Here is a 13,044-nt window from a genome sequence, read left to right on the forward strand (position 1 = left end):
TTTCTCATTCCTATATCATTCAAAAATAGTTTAACAAAGTCATACAAACCATAAGATTCAAGAGTAGGGCGGTGTAACCACCGTGAAGGAATTACCTCCCACCCGACAAGGTATTCTAGCCGTTCCTTTTGCTCCTGGCTAGCAATTTGGATTATTGGCCAATAAGAGAGTTGCAAATTTGGATCGTGCTCCTCCCTCGAATTAGAACTCCTCCCAAAAATTGATCGAGCCCTCTTTGAAGCCATAGTAGAAAAATGGGTATGGAAAATATTTGATTGAAACTTGAAAATTTTAATGTAGAATTGTAGAGGATGAAGAGAGGATTTAGAATATGTAAAAATTATTGGATTTGGGTAAGAGATGGAGAAGAAAATTTGAGAGAAGGTAGAGGTTTTAAGGTTTTAGAGAGAGAAAATTATGGAGCAAAGAGAAAGAAATGAGAAAAGAAGAGAGGAAGAAGAAGAAGTAATACGGGACTGGTCTCGCGCCCGGTCAGGCGGACTATCGCTCGATCGGGCGATTTGGGTTTTTATTTTATGCTTCTCTCGCGCCCGGTCGGGCGGACCTTCGCCCGGTCGGGCGATTTGTTGCCCGAAATTTCTTCTACTCTTGCGCCCGGTTGGGCGCCCTTCGCCTAGTCGAGCGATCTAAATCACCGTATACGTCAAATCTCGCCCGGTTAGGCGGACCTTTGCCCGGTCGGGAAAAAATTAAGCTTTTTGAACCCTTGCTCTCGTGCCCAGTCGGGCGAGCTTCACCCGATCGAGCCCGAGGCTAACTTGGACGATTTTTGTCTTTCTTCTTTTCTTCAATTTTTAGCTAACTCTTTTCCTTCAAACCTGTACAAAAACTCATTAAATTCCCTCATCTCTCCTCTCACAAGAAAAAGAAGGAAAATCTAGTCTAAAAAGCATTAAAATAAGGGTTGCCTCCCGCAAAGTGCTGGTTTATCTAGGTCCCGCACGACCTTCTTACCAAGTACAAGAACTAAGACCCTTGGCTTAACGCTTGGTCGGGTGGTTTCTCACCCGGTCGAGCGGTGTTTAGTCTACGACGCGACTTCCTGACATACCCTATAGGACGCCAATTCACCTTATCTGGTGGATCCTCCTTGACTTGGACTGGGGGCTCTTCAATGCTACGCACTAAAGATCCCTCTTCGATCGATGGTTGCTTCAAATTGTCACTACATTTAGCACTTGCAACTCGATCTGGCAGAACACTTATTGTAGGCTCAAATTCCATAGCTTGCTTGTTTAATTCCACCTTATCATCCTCAAAGCCAGGACCGACAGTGTAGAGGGCTCTTTCTATTGCATCAAGTTCCTTCTGCCATTTGTCTACTTCATCTGTGGAAGATGCAACACAAGATACCGCCTCTAAGGGATCTTTTACAAGAGCTTGGGGCTTGTTAGAATAATTTTAAACCACATCAACACTAAAACACTTCTCATCTGTCGTGGGGCTTTTAGGGGTATTATTAAGATTAAAAATAATTTTATCGTCCCCTACTGATAGTGTCAATTTGCCACATCTCACATCTATAATTGCTCCTGCAGTGTTAAGGAATGGTCTACCCAAAATAAATGGGGTTTGCATATCCTCAGCCATATCAAGAACAACAAAATCAACAGGTATATAAAATTTACCTACTCTAACAGGAACATCCTCTAAAACACCTAAGGGGTATTTAAAAGAACGGTTGGCCATTTGTAGAGTAATGTTAGTAGCTTTTAATTTACCCATATTTACCTTGGAACACACAGATAATGGCATAACACTAACGCTAGCGCCCAAATCACATAATGCATTATCAATCATCAGATTGCCAATATGACAAGGGATAGAAAAACTACCCGGATCTTTCAGTTTAGGTGGAGATTTATTTTAAAGTACGGCACTACATTCTGCAGTGAAAGCTACTATCTCTATATCACTAATAGACATTTTTTTGTCAATATTTCCTTAATAAATTTTGCGGAATTTGTGTAATTAATTCAGTGAAGGGAACCGTTACCTGCAAATCTTTTACCATCTCCAGAAACTTACCAAACTGCTTATCAAAATTTGTTTTCAAGTGACGATTGGGGAATGAAAGTTTGATAACTGGCTTTGGAGCATTACCGCTCTTATCTAGAGTTTCTACTTTCCCTGGAGTCGTACCCTGCAATGTAAAATCAGATATATTAGTACTATTCTTTAGCCTTGCAGGGCTATTGGCTACATTGTCAAGTTTAATGGAATCAAGATTAGCATTATTTAATAAAGCAGGTTCGTCATCTCTGGGCATAGGGGGCCCTTCATAGTTTGAACCACTCCTTAGAGTAATTGCATAGGCTTGATCCGTAGGCCTGGTCGGCTGTGCTGGCAAGGCTCCCTATTGACGGGCTTGCAAAGTAGTAGAAATTTGCGCAATTTGATTATCTACGATTTTATTATGTGCTAGGATCGAATCAATTTGGGCATCTCTACTCTCCATGCGCTTCTGCATATTAGCCAGCATCGCTCAAATATCTACCAGAGCAGGGTCGGAAGATGAGGAGGGTTGTTGAGGTTGGTTCTTCTGGCCAGCATTGGGGTGGTAATATTTCTGCTGAGTTTGTTGTGGCGCCTGTGATTCTTGTGGTGGTGGATTTTGAACATTGGTGCTCCGATAGGAAAGGTACGGATGATTCCGATACCCTGGATTGTAGGTGTTGGAGTATGGGTTATTCTGCCTATAAGCTTTAAAGGCATTGACTTTCTCCACAGAACTCCTGCAATCTTGCTCCCAATGACCTAAAATTCCACAATTTTCACAAAATGCCTCATTAGAATTATTATTAATTGCAGAAACATTAGCTACAATTGCAGTACTAAGATTATCTAATTTCTGGCAGATAGAGGTTAATTGAGCTTGTAAAAAGGATACAGAGTCGACACTATGTTTCCCTTTATTAGCAAAGCCTCTAGGATTCCCATATTGGGAATTATGTATTGCCATATCTTAAATAACTTGACCTGCATCATCAACATTAAGGTTCATAAACTTCCTACTAGCTGCAGAATCCAATATTATTCTAGATGAATTTCCAATCCCATTGTAAAAGGCTTGGATCAACTGCCATTGTGCCAAATTATGGTGGGGGCATTCTCTTTGTAGATCCTTGAACCTCTCCCAAGCCTCATATAAAGTTTCATCGGCCTCTTGGGCAAAGTTCTAAATAGCACTCCGTAGTACAACTGTTCTCTCTGTAGGATAATATTTGTTATAAAAATTCAAAACAAGAGTTTCCTAGTCAGTTATACCAAGTGCAGTTCTATTTAATCCATTAAACCATAATTTGGCTTTTCCACTTAAAGAGAAAGGAAAGAGAATCTCACTGATTTGGTCTTGTATGACCCCAGCTTGCCTGATGGTATTACAATACTGAAAATAGTCTGCAATATGAAGATCTGGGTCTTCACCCTTAGCTCCACTAAATTGCTTCCTTTCTATCATCGTTATAAATTGGGGTTTAATCTCAAATTGTACCTCATCAAGAGCTGGAGTGGGAGTAAGGTGTGGGAAATCTGTAAGCTTTGGTTGTGAATAGTCACTGAGCTTCTTAGGTACCGCCATCTCTGATTCTGGATATGAAGATACCTCTAAATCGCTAGAATCAGTTGGAGGGTCTCGGTGATTATTATTATCACCAGAACCCGCCAGAATTTGCTTGTAAAAATTCTTCTGTCTATGGAAGGATCGTTTGATCTCAGGATCGAATGGGATGTAACCTGATTTGGAACACCTGGGCATAAACAAGGAACTAAAAGCAAATATGAGACTTGCCTCAAAGAACTAACGTTCTCTGAGACAAAAAGAAATAACCTAGACTACAAAAATAATTAGAAATAAAAATAAAATCGTTTCCTCGGCAACGGCGCCAAATTTTTGACAAGCTAAAGTCGTATCACCTAATCAAAAGTAATTCCTAAACCACTAACTAATAATAGATAGGGAAGTAGGGTCGAATCCACAGGGAAACGGGTCTTTCTATTCCTAATTAATTCAAGCAATCTAAATTATAAAGTAACCAATATATTATAATCAAAGGAATAAACTACAGAGATTAAAAGTAGGGAAGAATAAGAATAGAGGAAATCAATGAATAAAAGACCTAAGGCATAGGTTCACTAATAAAAAACATTCTAGGGTAAAACATAATAATCAACCATCAATGCATAAATTAATCAGATCATAAGGGCTTTCGCTACGTATTACAATCACACAATTAATATACAGGAATTAAATCTCATCTCTCGAATCTCAACTTAACCATTTATAAATTAACTTGCCTATTGAAACTAGACCTAAACATCAATTCTCATCTCTCGAATCTCGAATCAATATTGTCAAACTCATGCATAAAAGATCAGGCCTAATCTAGTCACAGAGCATTAAATCAATCAATAGGAAATTAATCTAGCATTGATAATCAACAACAACAAATTACCCCTTCATATTATTTGTGGATCCCCATAAACCCTAGAAATAAACTACTCACACATAGTTAAATCTAAACTAATCAAAGCAATAAAATAAGATATGATGAAAGAATTAAAATAAATAACTGAGATTAAAGTAGAAGAAATCGTTACCAAAGTAATCTGGAATTAAGAGTAGAGTAAATAACAAAAGTATATGAGAGAGAGAAACTAATCTAAAAGCTAAGTAGAGAGAGAAAATCTAAGAAAAGAATTAAGAAAGAGTAAAAGAAGAATACTAAACTTGCTTAACGGAAAAGTATTTATATTAAGCAAGAATCCTAAACTAAAACAAACTTAAACGACGATTAAACCGCCTAATAATAACACGCGCCCAATCGGACGAGGCACCGCCCGATCGGGCCCGCCTTTTTCTTCCCAGGCATGTCTTTCGCTCCCGGCCGGGCGCGCCTTTGGGCGGGACCTCTAATGGCCGGGCGACACTCTTGGGCTACTCTTTAGACTTTGAGTGGGCTCCAATTCTTCGGGCCAATCCGGATTTCCTCTTCGGATCTTGAATACTCGGTCCAAATGCCCCGGTATCACATATACCGAGCCCTTAATCACCGGTTCGATGGCTCTAACCGGCCTTGGGCTATGAAGGATGGTCGTGCATCTCCAATGCTCGTAGAAACTCCATAATATCTCGGGAAAATGATCTAAAAGTGCAAATCCCTACAAACGTCAACCAAATCTACGAAAACACTAGAAAACACCATTAGTAATAAAAGTGGCTCTAAAGAGCCAAAAACACTACTAATTATGACCAAGGGACGGGGGTAAAATACTATATAAAATAGACATATCATTATACACGAAATTCTGACAAACATATCAAGAACGAAAATCAACAAATCAATCTACCCTAACATGATTTCTACCTATCAATTCAACCCTAAAACCAAGCATTTCTAATCTAAGGAAAGAAAGGATAGTTACCTTGATGTATAATCCACCAAAATAAGAAGAAAAGGACAGCACTCCCAAGCACAAACAGCAGCAACAACACGCACAAACATCCACCCAAGCAGGCCCCTTGGAGCCCTCAAAGTTCTTCGGTTTTGACACTTTGAAAGAGGAGGAAATTTGGACACGAATTGGAGTTTGATTAAGCAGAAAATTAGGCTTAGATTTTCCCCCTTGATTTAACTTTGAAACTCACGAAAAAGATGAAGAGAGAGGAGAGTATATGCAGCGTTTTTTGGTGAAGAAAAAATGATGAAGCTAGCATATAATGTACACGTAAAAGAGGAAGGAGAAGTGGAGAAGTTGGGCAGCCATAATTAGGTGTTAATACCATTGATTAGAGGAGGTTACTTAGGGTAATATGATCAGCCACTAATCCCTCAAAGCTGCTGCAAAAATCAGGCTAAAAAAGGCTCAAATGAAGCTCACAAACAAGCCTCATAATACATCGGTTAAAGGCTCTTCTTTTGGGCTTGATTGAATAATTAGTTGAGGCTTAAGAATGGGATAAGGGAAGCTAATAAACAAGTCTATATTAATCTATTTAGTTATGAAAGTGGTAAGGCGAAACCCGACTAATTAACAAAGTCTAGTTGGCCTGAAACTAGACTAGGAAAGGGATGTAACGAGAGGCGATTTGAAAGTATGTTTAAAAAAAACAATAATATAGATTATATTATTGATAACTCAATAATAATATACATATTAATTACAATAATAATAATGAAAACAATAATTTAAACCATGAAACAAAAATAAATTAAAGTTCATATTTTACAGAAAAGCAATATAAAGAAGCGGTATGCGAAACCAATAATATTATTAATTTATAATGACATAATTAATAAAAGGACATTATAACGAGTTTGATAAATATAAATTAAAGAATAGTTTGTAAACAATATCAATTCGATAATAAAGTCGGCGGAATCACCCAATACAACTTTATACATCGATATTGATACAATTGAACGCAAAACATCTTTAAAATTATAGAATCATTTTATACCTATCAAATTGGCACTTCAGTCAAGGAATCACCCATGATTACCCGTATCAATTGTGATAAGATAAATATTGAAATTACATATAATTTAGAAACACTTACTGAATTGACGCTTAAGCTTAAGGAATCACCCTTTAAAGCTAATATTAATTCAGACATGTTAAATATAGTTGAAATGATTAAAACTCAAGTATAAAACCTTTTTAAATAATTATTTCAATTGCTTTATCAAAATATTATAATTAAGGTTTCAAAATTTTATAATGACCCTTAAATCCAAATAATGATTTTAATAATTAAATAAAGATTTCCCTTTTGAAATTGGATTTATATAAGAAATTAGGTTTAATAGATTTAAATGCACATAAAATGGTGGTTAGAAAATACGGGGTTTTACAATGTGTATAGGTACTTGATGCATATACTCATGTGCAAGGATTTTTGATTGAGATCCTTGAGAAGAAGCACACCAATGATTGCTTGCATTTTGAAAAGCAACAAAGACGAGGAATTAGATGAAAATGTGGACAATGTGCTCAATTGCGGGTTTCAACACCCACCTCACATTTGGTTTACTCTTTCCTTCTTCCCTCATCTTAAATTTGCTTTCTTAAATGCATGTGGATTGAATGAATTATGATTTGTTGTGTGGATGTGTTTTCTTTCTTCCCCTCCCTACCACCCTTTTTGCCTTTATTTTGAGCATTGAGGACAATGCTCCATTCTAGCTTGGGGGAGTAGCTATTCGCTAGCTTGGGGGGTTGTCTATATCTCTTGGTAGTTTCTTAATCCATAGTCTCTTGATTGCTTGATTGATTCCACCCATACTTGCCAAAGTCTATTATTGAGATTGGTTTTCTATGTTTGGACGGACATGAGCGCCTTATTGAGTTGACTTTTGGTATATGTAATTTTGATTGATCATGCTTTCATATTGCACAATTGTATATGCATTCTTGAGTATTGTTGTTTTGTGAATATTTGTGTGTATAGTGTCTTTCCATGGCATTCAAGGCAAGGTTTCAAAATATTTTGTTTCAAATTATGACATAATTGGGCTTTAGCACCTAGAATACCCTCTTCCCTAGTTATTAGAGGTGTTCATGCACTTGGATGTCGGGGTTGGTTCACACATATATCATTGCCAAGGTAGTAAAACTTAAGGGCTATGAGACCTTAGCTCACTCAGTTTGTGGTGATTTTTGCTACTAAAGGTGATTTTTGCTACTCCACTACCGTTATTCTTGTGAGGATGTATCTATATTGTTCTAGCCTTCTACATTTCTTGCATGTGTGGCGTTTGGATCCTTGGCATTGCTAGCTTATATCGAGAATTTGGCTTAATCTACCCGAGACCGAGATCGAACAAACCTAGGGGAAGACGAAGGCAATTAGGATTTTTGTTTTATTTTATTATTTTCCATTCTTTTTTCTTTTGCATTTGCTCAATTAGTACCCCAATTTGAGCTATTTTCCCTTCTTTTGCATAACCACATTACAAACCAATGGACCTTAGCTTTATTTTCACCTTTATTAGTTTTTGTGAAGCATTCTTGGGACTTGATTTGTATTTTTGGTTAATGAAAGTGAGAAAAAGAATGAAAAAGAAGTGAAAAAATCAAATCTTAGTGCTTGTGATTATCTTTGTTATGTTGAATAGTTTGAGCAAATGAGAAGATAAGAAAGGAAAGAAAGAAAATGCCGCTCAAAGTAAAAAGCGGCGAGAGCAAAGAATAAAAAGAAATGAAAAAAAAAAGAAAAAAAGAATTTTTTTTTCTGAGAAAATACAAAAATATTTTTTGTTTGGTTAAAAAAGAATAAGCTTGGGGGAGGAGTTGCTTTGTGATCTATTGCTAGAATTTATTATTTGAAAGTTGGTAGTTTATTGATTTTGAATTGAGGAATGATCAACATTGCTTCACTTCTAACTTTACCACTAATTTCCAAATTTATTTCCACGCCCTTTACCCTAGCCTAAACGTTTTAGCCCTTTCAAGACCTTTTGACCTTAGTGAGGTTTAAGTACTATCGGTGGAGGGTAATCAAGCCAAGCCTATTGAGCGAGCTATCGATGCCAAGATGTCGGGTAGCCTAAATGTTTTACATTGTTTATTTCTTTCGATTCCTTCGAGGAATCTCGAGATATCACCTTAAAAGTGGAAACAAAACTAGTGAGGACGCGGAAGTTTGGTTGGAGATAAGGAGGAGTCTAAGTGAAAGGAATGGTGTCCTTCGAACAAGTGTACTATTCCGTTAGTGGGTTAAGAATTATTAGAAAGCTAATATATTCAGTGAGGTCAAGTGATCGGAATGCCTGGGTGGAGGCCGCTTCCGATCAGTAATATTAATGAATAATTAATATTACAGCTTAATCTTGACTGAACCCTTCGGGTCACACCCAAGCATTCAACAAACCGAACCGACGAATTAATTTGGAAGGAATTAATGAGTCGACCGAGTAATATTTATTTAGACGTCGAAAATTCGAGCTTAGAGCGTCGAAACCGAGCGTTGGAAGTCGAGTCAAAAAATAGTGAAAGACGAGACGAGAAATAGTAATAAATCAACAAAAGACCAAAATACCCCTAGCATCGAAATACCCAAGCAAACCGAGTGCTAAGGGCTTATGGCCTAGCATGGTGGCTAGCATGCGCACCAAGGCGAGCCTAGGAGTGGCTGGTGCGTGTTAGCGCATCCATGCTAGCATCGCAAGGCTAGGCGCTGCCTAGTGCGTGCTAGCATGCAAGGCGCAGCCTTGTGCGCGCAATGGCTAGCAAGCCATGCCGCAACAAGCTGCAGTAGCTAGCACGCTAGGTGCGCCAACTCGCCATAGCTAGCAGCAGCATGGCTAGGCCAGTGCTTGCTGCCTAGCAGCCCGCACAAGCATGCTGGGCTTGCTGGCAAGTAGCGCCTGGCAGCCCGCATGCGAGTGCTGGGCCTGCTGGGCTTGCTGGCAAGTAGCGCCTGGCAGCCCGCATGCGAGTGCTGGGCCTGCTGGGCTTGCTGGGCGTGGCTGCCACGGACAGCAGCACATGGCAGCCCACCTTGGCTGCCTTGGTGCCCAAGGGTGGGTTCCATGTGGCTTGTAGTCCTTGAGTGTGTGTGGAGTGAGGTGGCCGGTTATGGGAAAGGGAGTGGGAAGCAAGTTTGGTCCCCCCCTTCTCCAAGTGGTCCTCACCTAACCACTCACATGAGCTTGCCACTTGTTACTAGCTTGATTATTAATTTTATTTTAGCTTTAAAATAAAATGGAAAAATCATACTATCCCACATTGATGGGAGAGTAAATGATACTCCCATCATTTCCTATAAATACCCAAGTACGGGCATTGGGAATGATGCTTGAGTAAGAGTTGAAAAAGGCATCACAATTAGTGAAAATCTTTGAACTCAATATAATTACTCGGGTTTTATTGGTCGGGTCTTGCTAACCCCAAGACATTGGACCTAGTCGGTTTTTTTAGTGCGGGTGGACTTCGTTGGAGGTCTCCGTGTGAGCGGGACTTGAAGCTTTCAAGTAAGAGCTCATTTTGGAGCAAAGCACGCGTCAAAGGTAATTAGCTTATCTTAATCTTGTGATTAATATAATTATGTTTATGGTTTTATTTATTGCGAGTGCGGTCTTGTTTTTGGGTTTGTTTCTGCGGTGAGTCGGACTCACCAAACCCCAACAGCGATATCGGAGCCTCGCTCGTTTATTTTTAAAATCATAATATTTTCAAGGTGTTTTTATGGCTTAATTTTTTGGTTTTAAGTTGCTAATTAGATTAGTAACTCGTTTTTTCAATTTTTACCTCGTATTAGAGCTGTCTTAAGCTCCCGAACCCAGATTTCGACCCAAAAAATAGTGAATTTTTGGTGGAAAAGGCATCCTGGAAATGGTTTTACCCTTTTAGGACTCGGTTTTTAGCCAAAAAACGATCAGAAATGCATTTTTCGAGGGATTTTTCGTTTTGACGAAAAATTTTAAGTCTTTCTAACCTTGGAAATTGATTGCATATTTGTGGTGGTTATGTATTTGGTTCTTTCCTTAATTTATATGAAATTTTTGAGCACTTTAAGCATGATTACTTGGTAGTAATTGGTGCTTGAAAGTTTGGTTTTATTTTTCACATAATTGCAAATTGATTGCATTAAGTGTGAAATTGTTATTCTTTGTTGCTTCCAAGTACTAAAGATTCAATCTTTATTTATGATAAGTGATTGAAACTTTGAGTTACTAAATTCCATGAATTTTGGTTAAACTTTGTTGATTTAATCATTTTTTAGTTGATTGGAATCATAAAGTTTAAAACTTGTGATTGAAATTGGTTTATCTTCATATTGGAAGATATAATTTTTCATGAAGTCACAAGTATTAAAGTTGGAGTCTTTATTGAACTTATGTTCATTTTTTCCAACTCCCTTTTGTTTTGTCAAAAGATCAAGATTAATTTAAAGTGATTAAATTAATAGTGAGAATTGCCCTAATTTATTTCATTACACCAAGTTAAACCAATTTTATTAAAGAATGGTTCTTGGAAATAAATTTGGTTAATTGCTTTTGGATGAATTATTTAAGTTGGACTTGTAATTTTTCATTTTTCCTCAAAATTGATTCTAAAATTAATTTAGAATTGATTTATAATGTCACACACAAAATCGATAATTTTCGAAACATTAGCACACAACACGAGGCCTAAGAGCCCCAAGCTAGCTCTCGGCCAGCTGGGCTGCTCACGCAACCCATATGTGGCTGCCGAGGCTGCTGGGCGCTTCGTTCTTAGGTGCGTCGTGCTGTGCGTCTGTGTGTGCGAGGAAGGGCGTGGGCTGCTGCTCGCTGCCAGCAGCATAGCGCGCCAGCCAGCAGCAAGCAGCAGCATGGCGCAGCAGCAGCATAAGGATGTGCGCGCTGTGCGTGCTGCTACGCTTGGCTGGGCTGGGCGTAGAGCATGCGAGCACAAGCAGCCCACATGCATGCTTGGTGTTGCGGGGGTGCGCATGGGCATACTACGTGCTTGTTGTACGGTACGTACAATCCCATAATTGGCACAATAACCCCGAGTTATTAAGGCGATGCTATTTTAAAGTTAATTTTAGCGTTGCTTAATATGTAAATAATGGTATTTTTTTTGGACTCCAAGTCTTAGGGCTAACATTTTGGAATTCGTAATTTTGCTTAAATTGTTGTTTTAATTATTTTAATTATTTTGTTTATTTAATTAAAATTTTTGGAGGCTAGGCCTCGGTTTTTGAGCGACATTTGCAAAAATTAATTTTGGCAAATATTTGGGTTCACCGACTTAATTAGTTGGATTAGTTAAGTTGGATGCGGAATTTAGTGGGAGCGTCTCTTAGTTATTTCCATAACCAGTTAAAACAACTTTGACTAGTTTAATTAGGCGTGTTAATTGGACTAACCACCTATATTAGTTACTAGTTCTCGCGCGTTTTATGCATTGTTACTTGTTTATCGTTGTAAAATGCATGGGCCATTCACAGATAGTGAATGGATGAATGGAATGTAAATTCTCTCACAGGTTTTATGAAATGGCAACTAGTGGGGCCCGATTAGGATAGAAAATACGGACTGTAATCCGTGATGTATTTTTGTAAATCTAAATACGGTCTGCGAACCGTTGAGTATTTTTGTACCTTAATATTTAGATTAGTCCTAATCGTAGATACTAGCAATTGTAATATTTTGGTCAAGTCTTAAAGACGGGGTTCTTAGAAGACAAAGCCATGAAATTGCAAATGAAGACCTTTTGAAGACTTGAAGATCTCAAGGGGTCATGCTAGTTGCCAAATGCATCTCTATTTATGTTTTCGATATATATTTATGTTTATATATATATGAATTATATGTTAGATGCATGTTTAGGATTTCGAATGTTGAGATGATTAATTAAGTTCACTTAAATCAACCAACATAGAAACCCTAGGTCCCTAAAATATTGAGTAAAACTTGCCATTCCAAAACTCACTTACCAACCGAACGAGGGTAGTGGTGGGCTACGCCAAAGCGAGGCATCACTACTTCTCCAAGGAACGTAAGGCATACCGGGTATGCAAGGTAGTTTTGGTTATACTCAACGATATGAGTGATGGAGTCCTAACATGTCGTGGCAAAGTGAATAGATTGTTTAGAGAGAATTGGATGCGACGATTTATTCAACCAAGAGTGGCTTGGAGCCATTAGCAAAGCGATGCTTACCTTAGGAGATTGAGTGTTAAGACAAGCCAAAGCATGCTTAACCACACTTTGTTTCTTTGGATCTTGGAATTGACTTATTCTCACCTAAAATGGGGACAATATTTAATGTGTGAATAAGACGTTTTAAATAAGTTTGATTAAAATGCATGAATTCAATCTTATTTAAGTATAATGAATGGTTTTTTATTTCAAATTCTTTCAATTGTAGAATCATGTCTTCAACTAATGTCAACGACCTTATGCTCCCGGAATTGCCCGAAAAGTTGCCAATTTCTCTTAACTTGGTAAACTTTAAGGAATGGGAAGAGGAACTCCGAAAGACCCTCCGAAATTGCTACCTAGAGCACATTCTGGACACTCAAATCCCGAG

At 38.2% G+C, this 13,044-nt stretch overlaps 1 non-coding gene across 1 annotated transcript; it reads left to right on the forward strand.

The window, feature by feature from the left end:
* The first annotated feature begins 3,113 nt into the window (after positions 1 to 3,113).
* Positions 3,114 to 3,220, forward strand: LOC145564892 (small nucleolar RNA R71). The gene has a single exon (XR_014094923.1). It is a non-coding gene; the product is annotated as a small nucleolar RNA R71 (small nucleolar RNA).
* Positions 3,221 to 13,044: the final 9,824 nt, after the last annotated feature.

Source organism: Chenopodium album, chromosome 1 (genome assembly GCF_948465745.1).
Source record: "Chenopodium album chromosome 1, dcCheAlbu1.1, whole genome shotgun sequence".
Lineage (NCBI taxonomy): Eukaryota > Viridiplantae > Streptophyta > Magnoliopsida > Caryophyllales > Amaranthaceae > Chenopodium > Chenopodium album.